We start from the raw sequence: 7,698 nt of genomic DNA on the forward strand, positions 1-7,698 counted from the left end.
AGGAGGTTTAGGAAACTTTTCTGAACCAAAGGGTGATGACAGTCTGGAATGTGCTGCCTGGAAGGGTAGTAAAGACAGGATGCCTCACATCTTTTAAAACGTATCTGGATGAGCACTTGGCACATCATAACATTCAGGGCTATGGGCCAAGTGCTGGCAGATGGGATTAGGTGGGAGTTCAGGTGTTTCTAATGTGTCGGTGTGGACTCAATGGGCCGAAGGGCCTCTTCTGCGTTGTATGATTCTATGATTATTGGCAAGTTGGAAATGTCACCCGCAATTGTTAAGGATTTTGAGCCACAGAGAGGAAACAGCTCAGGCACAGTCTGGTGTGAGGAAATGCAAACAGAAAGAACTTTTAAACTGTGCTGTTTTCATTACAGCAGAGGTAACTGTGAAATGTTGAGAGAGGTATTTAACATTATAAAGTGACGAGATGGATTAGATAGCAACCTTTCCCAGTGATTAGGGGTCTAGAATGGGGGAACGTCAGTGTCAGATTAAATATAAGAGATGAGGACAGAGACCAAGAGAAACATTTTCGCACAGAATATTGACAGTATGGAATAATAACAAAAATTGCATTTATAAAGCACCTTTAAGACAGTAAAATGCCCTAAACTAAATTTGGTCACATCAATAGTAATTTTGTAACGACGCACACTACAGACTTCAACAGGAGCACAAGGGTATTTATTAACAAGGAAAGTCCTTTGCAGAGGGTCGCAGCCTCACTGGCCACCCAGGTTACAACCCACAGAGCCATCATTACAGAGATGCTTGCGATGCTCTATCTACTACATGCCTTCTGCCTAAGAGAGAGCTCCAGACCCTGGGGTGATTATCCACTCTCATCCTAATTGGTCCGCTGAAGAAGGGACTGATGAGGCTAAGAGTTACCACAAACCGGACAATGTTTTTTGTACTCAATGTATTTTGTACCTAAAGGGTTAATGGATTTTGTACCTAGAATGTATCACCAACATAACCCTTCATTGTGGCTAATCTCCCCAGGTTTATACTGCTCCTGGCATCAATATAAGTTATTTATTCATTTATTCATAGTATGTATTGTACCTACTTTGGTTTTGATTTGGCGCCAGTTATTTTCCTCAAGTGCGGGGTTTTGATCTGGAGCTTCGTTTAAAATTGGAAACGGCTTGGATTAAAGGGGTTTGGATATTACGGTTTTGATGTATAAAGTGGTATGATACAACTGCCGCTTGATTATTTTTATTATACAGTATGGCACTGCCATATAGACCCCAGAATAAAATCAAATCCTGAAAAGCCTTCACCAATTTTGTATAATATAGTTATATATTATATGTTGTGTATGGATAAAACATAATTTTGTCGGAGCTTCCTGTTTTCCTCGCCATACAAATGATCAAATTAGATATAATGTAAGAGTACATCATATAAAGATTGGAGCTGTATGGCATGTGTTTTTCATGGGGAAAGCGATGTCTTTTGATGGGATTACATACAAATGAATGGATGTCTAGCTGCAGCCGAAAAGCCAGTGCAAAGTGTTATTTGATTCACACTAAGCTTTCAATGGAAGGGGGAATGTGTAGTTAACTGTATAATGTACTAGCTAAAGACATACAGACATCGGGACAATGTGGACAGAGATATTGCCCACTATACTGATGAGGCTAAGAGTTACCACAAACCGGACAACCGGATTAACCCCTTATGAATTAATGACAGGACGGGCGATGATGTAGGTTCACTAAAAGATGAAGGAGATATGTTTTGGAACTAAGCACCCAACTAAAAGGGATGTGCAAATTGGTAAAAGACAATCAGGAACAAAGAGACATGGAGAGAGAGCTTGAAATGCTCCCTGACGGGCGGGAAGTTGTGTCCTAGTAAAAGCACTACCTGACAAACCTGGGTTCGCCCCTAAATGGAAGGGCCCCTATGAGGTTAAAAATTGTGTAGTGTGCTTAATTCACAGATATGTGAGACGGTTGACCTCCAAGCAAGCTGAATGGGTGCGCGGGAAGTTGTGTGCGGGCGGTATAGCCTTTGGTCCATTGTATAACGGTCGCGCGGGTTATTAGTTAAGTGATGGGATGATTTTCTTGCTGCTTCTCACGACCCTTGCCCTGCTAGTTACAGAGGGGAAGTAGAGATGGAATTGTGTAGACTTGGGGATAGAGCATCGCAAGCATCTCTGTAATTATGGCTCTGTGTGTTGTAACCTTCCAACACATGGAATAGGTCCCTGGGAGGTAACCCGTAGGGACCGCTGCTCGGGATTCCTTAACCGTACCATGTTGCCAACTCTGTTGGAGGGGCGAGGTGATTGGGGTCTCCCATGCAATGTAACGTGGTGTAACTGGAATTTTCGGTGTTTAGCTGAGGGATCGGGATGGACCTGTACCCGGCAACAGCAGAGGGCTCGGGAGGATGAGTACATCAACATGAGATTTGGCCGATCCATGCGATCATTGTACCAATCCTCTAAAATCAGGCCCCATCACGTGAACACTTTCATGTATATGTCTCACTTGTGTGCATTACAGTCAAATTTAAGCAAGTGCTGGGTCTGCTTACATATTCCCATGCACGGAGGAAAGGGGGGGAAAGTCCTTCATTCCCTATCCCTTTGTCAACTCCGGGAATGGTAGAGTGGATTTTGAATCAGAATGGAACCCAAGACGGGGACAAGGAAAATGACATTTAAAACCCCATCAGGCATGTTGTGAAAAACCAACAAGGGGGATCTATCTGCTTGGTAAGAAACGGAACCATACTTGTTAGCCGTAGCTACTGTACCCAGCAGGTTAATATTACCAGTAGTGCCTGGGCTTTGGTGCAACAGATTACAATCCATTGCTGATGTCCTGGTCAGCCTCTCCTCTACTTATATGAGCAGCATGACTGCATATAACGGTACCTGTTGTATCTGTGGAAACAATGCCTACACATGGCTTCCCTGGGATTGGGTAGGATCGTGTTATTTAGTATATGTGGTACCCTATATTCACCATTAGTGAGACAGAACGGTTCTTCATGATAGCCTTCCCACTTTATGGGACGGCAAAAGCAGCTCAGGAACTTATACATATGGCCTCGACCTTAGAGAGAATTGCAAATGAAACTAGAGACGGGTTTGAGGAGGTGAGCACTGCCATCTCTGAAGTATCAGCCGAGGTTGTAGCTATCCGGACTGTTGCTTTGCAGAACCGATTGACACTTGATTATGTGTTGGCTTTCCAGGGAGGAACGTGTGCTCCGAATGCTGCACATATATCCCAGATGATTCAGAAAATATAACTCATTTGGCAGATCATATCAAACGAGTAGCGAAGACAATCCAAGATGAAGGGAGCCAATATCATAATTATAACCCTCCGGGATGGCTGGGGCAATGGTTCGGGTCATGGGGATCATATCTGATGCATGGGTTGATTGTATTAATTGTCATTGTTATTGCTTGTCGTATTTGTATTACATTATTGAACACTTATTGTAATACAGTAACAGCCCGAATTATGCTGAGTGCAAGTGTACAGGCAGAAGGAGCAGACTTCCTGACGAAGGAGGTAGGCCCATATACTGGTAACATTTGGCTCTGAATTGGTCATGGGGCCATGCTTGGACCTGGCCCCAACCAAAAGGGGGGAATTGAGAAGGGAAAGGGTTAATGTTTTTTGTACTCAATGTATTTTGTACCTAAAGGGTTAATGGATTTTGTACCTAGAATGTACCACCAACATAACCCTTCATTGTGGCTAATCTCCCCAGGTTTATGCTGCTCTTGGCATCAATATAAATTATTTATTCATGGTTTCATTCTTTAACTTTTATTCTTATGAAGGCAGACAGTCAAATGTAAATGTTGTTTACCTTTTCTACAAGCTTGTGTGTGATTTGAACAAAGAAAGCAGCTACAAGATGTGGAGTGCGATAACGGCCGTTTGACAGGAAGACTCCCCGCTGGGACCACCGCGGGCCACACAGTCGCTTCAAAGGAAAAGCCGCGGGAAGAGCAGGGAACGTAAGACTGCATCGTGACTACAGCTGCCAGAAGACTTGAGCTTCGTGACCTGAGAATGCCAGATACACTCTGGTTTATGGTCAGAGGCTGCCAGATGCACCGTGCTTCATGATCAAGGACTGTTATATGGACTTTAATTCATGACCAGACCAATGTTTGCGTTGTGACTGGTGCTGGGAGCCATAATATATAAATATTCACACTTCTTGTGTTCAGTGAGAGATCTGGTGAACCGCTGTTAAGGTGCCAGGTCTCTCCCAAAAGCGTTTGAGAATAAAGCTCACTGTACTTTGACTTACTATCTCAGAGGTATTATTTACCTACAACATCCCCCAAGCCAGGTGACCCTCTTCTGCTGTGTTGTCCTTAAAAGGTCAGTCACCACAAACATTCAAAGGAAAATGAGATACTTTTAAAATTCTTTCTCAGGATGAGGCCTTTGCTGGGTAGGCCAGTATTATTACCCATCCATAATTGTCCTTAAGAAGATGGTGGTGAGTTGTGTTCTTAAACCACTGCAATCCATGTGCTGTAGGTTCACCCACAGTGCTGTGAGGGAGGGAATTCCAGGATTTTAACCAATGACAGTGAAAAACAGCGAGCTAGTTCCAAGTCAAGGTGGCGTGTGGCTTGGCGGGAAACTTCCAGGTGATGGTGTTCCTGTGCATCTGCTGCCCTTGTCCTTCTAGGTAGTAGAGGTTGTGGATTTGAAAGCTGCTATCGAAGGAACCTTGTGAGTTGCTGCAGTTGGCGGATGTTTACTTTGCTTATGTTTGCTTATTTATTAGTGTCACAAATAGGCTTGCATTAACACTGCAATGAAGGGATTTGTGAAAATCCCCTGGGGTGCCAATCAAGTGGGCTGCTTTGTCCTAGATAGTGTTGAGCTTCTTGAGTACTATTGGAGCTGCGCTCATCCAGGCAAATGGAATGTACTCTATCACATTCCTGACCTTGTAAATGGTGGAGACTTTGGAGAGTCAGGAGATGAAAAAGGCAAAAAATTGCTGGAGATCTGGGAAAAAAGCAGGGAGAGGTGGAACTGATTTAATAGCTCTTTCAAAGAGCTAGTACAGAAATGAATGGCCTCCTTCTATGCCCTTGGCCCCTTTTTCAAACTACCATTCAGTGATATCATCCAAAAACGTAATGCCAATTTCCATGTGTACACTGTCGACTCCCAGTTCAATCTCATCACCACCTCCCTTGACTCCTCCACTGTTGCTAAATTAACAGCTTGCTTATCCAACATCCAATAAAGAATGGAAAGAAATGTCCTCCAACTAAACATTGGGAAGACTGGAGCCATTTGTCTTCAGTCCCTGCTACAAACTCCACCCACTAATTATCAACTGCGTCCCTCTCCTGACAACTGTCTGAGGCTAAACTAGACTGTTTGACACTTTGGTTGGAATTTTACCGCCCTGCCCGCCACAGGAATCGGAGCGGGCGAGGGGCGGACAATGGAAAGGTCCATCGATCTTGAGCAGGATTTTACGGTTTTGGGACGAGTGAGGTTGTAAGATCCCACCCTTTGACCCTGAGCTGAGCTTCTGACCACACATCTACACTGCCATCAAAACCGTCTATTTCCTCCTGCATAGCATTTCCTCTTTCCAAGCTCATTTGCTACTGAATCCCTCATCCATAGCTTTACTAACTCTAGACTTGACTATTCTAATGCACAGCTGGCCAACTTCCCACATTCTACCTCTGTAAACTTGAGGTCATCTAAAACTCTGCTGGCCATGTCCAAACTCACATCAAGTATCACTCATCCATTACTTACCTCTATGTGCCATGGGTGGCACGGTGGCACAGTGGTTAGCACTGCTGCTTCACAGCGCCAGGGACCTGGGTTCGATTCCCGGCTTGGGTCACTGTCTGTGTGGAGTTTGCACGTTCTCCCCATGTCTGCGTGGATTTCCTCTGGGTGCTCTGGTTTCCTCCCACAGTCCAAAGATGTGTGGGTTAGGTTGATTGGCCATGCTTAATTACTCCTTAATGTCAGAGGAATTAGCAGGGTAAATACATGGGGTTACGGGGATAGGGCCTGGGTGGGATTGTTGTTGGTGCAGGCTTGATGAGTCAAATGGTCTCCTTCTGCACTGTAGGGATTCTATGTTTGTTGATCAACAGACCTGAGGATTGGGAGCAGTTTAGAATTCAGCAAAGGAGGACCAAGGGATTGATTAAGAAGGGGAAAATAGAGTACGAGAGTAAGCTTGTGGGGAACAAATAAACTGATTGTAAAAGTTTTTATAGGTATGTGAGGAGAAAAAGATTGGTGAAGGCAAATATAGGTCCCTTACAGTTAGAAACAGGGGAATTCATAATGGGGAACAAAGAAATGGTTGATCAACTAAATATGTACTTTGGCTCTGTCTTCACAAAGAAGGACACAGTAAGGTACTGGAAATGTTATTGTCACATGTATTGGGATACAGTGAAAAGTATTGTTTCTTGCGCACAATACACTCGAGACCATTCATAGAGTACATAGGAGAGCAGGAAAGAAGGTGCAGAATATAGTGTAACAGACATAGCTAGGATGTAGAGAAAGATCAACTTAATATATGATATATCCATATGGTATGGCCTGGAATGTACTGACAAGTGAGGTGGTTGAGGCAGACATGTTAGCAACATTTGAGACTTATCTGGGTAGACACATGAACAGGCGGGGAATAGAGGGATACAGGCAGTTGGTCGAGATAGGACAATGTGATTGGCGCAGGCTTGGTGGGCCGAAGGGCCTGTTCCTGTGCCTGTCCTTTGTTAAAAGTCTGATGGCAGCAGGGAAGAAGCTGTTCTTGAGTTGTTTTTTTTTATTCATCTGTGGGACCTGGATGTCATTGGCCGGCCAGCATTTATTGCCCATCCCTAGTTGCCTGAGGGCAGTTGAGAGTCAGCCACATTGCTGTGGCTCTGGAGTTACATGTAGGCCAGACCAGGTAAGGACGGCAGATTTCCCTTCCCTGAAGGACATTAGTGAAACGGAGGGGTTTTCCTGACAGTTGACAATGGTTTCACGGTCATCAGTAGATTCTTAATTCCAGATTTTTTTGTATTGAATTCAGTTCTACCATCTGCCTTGGTGGGATTCGAACCAGGGTCCCCAGAACATTATCTGAGTTTCTGGATTAATGGTCTGGTGATAATACCACGAGGGCATCGCCTCCATCACGTTGGTACGTGACCTCAGACTTTTGTATCTTTTTCCGACGGAAGAAGGTGGAAGAGAGTATGTCCAGGGTGTCCTTGATTATGCTGGCTGCTTTTCCAAGGCAGTGGGAAGTGTAAACGGAGTCGATGGATAGGAGGCTGGTTTGCGTGATGGACTGGGCTGTTTATCGGCCTTCAATCTCATCAGTTTCTCCAACACCATTTCACTACTAATACTGATTTCCTCCAGTTCCTCCCTCTCACTAAACCCGGTGTTTCCCAACATTTCTGCACCCTCTCCTTTCCTTCCCTCCTTTGTACTCTATGAACGGTCTTGACTGTATTGTGCGCAAGAAACAATACTTCTCACTGTATCCCAATACATGTGACAATAATAAATCAAATACTGTATAAAGCTCTATAAAAGATGGACATTGGGTTGCTCCTTAGCCCCTGTGCTGTTAGATTCAATGGTTCCAGGGTTTTTTTGATGCATAAAATTGTATGTGGAAGTGGGT

This window comes from Mustelus asterias, chromosome 23 (genome assembly GCF_964213995.1).
Source record: "Mustelus asterias chromosome 23, sMusAst1.hap1.1, whole genome shotgun sequence".
In the NCBI taxonomy this organism is placed as follows: Eukaryota; Metazoa; Chordata; class Chondrichthyes; order Carcharhiniformes; family Triakidae; genus Mustelus; species Mustelus asterias.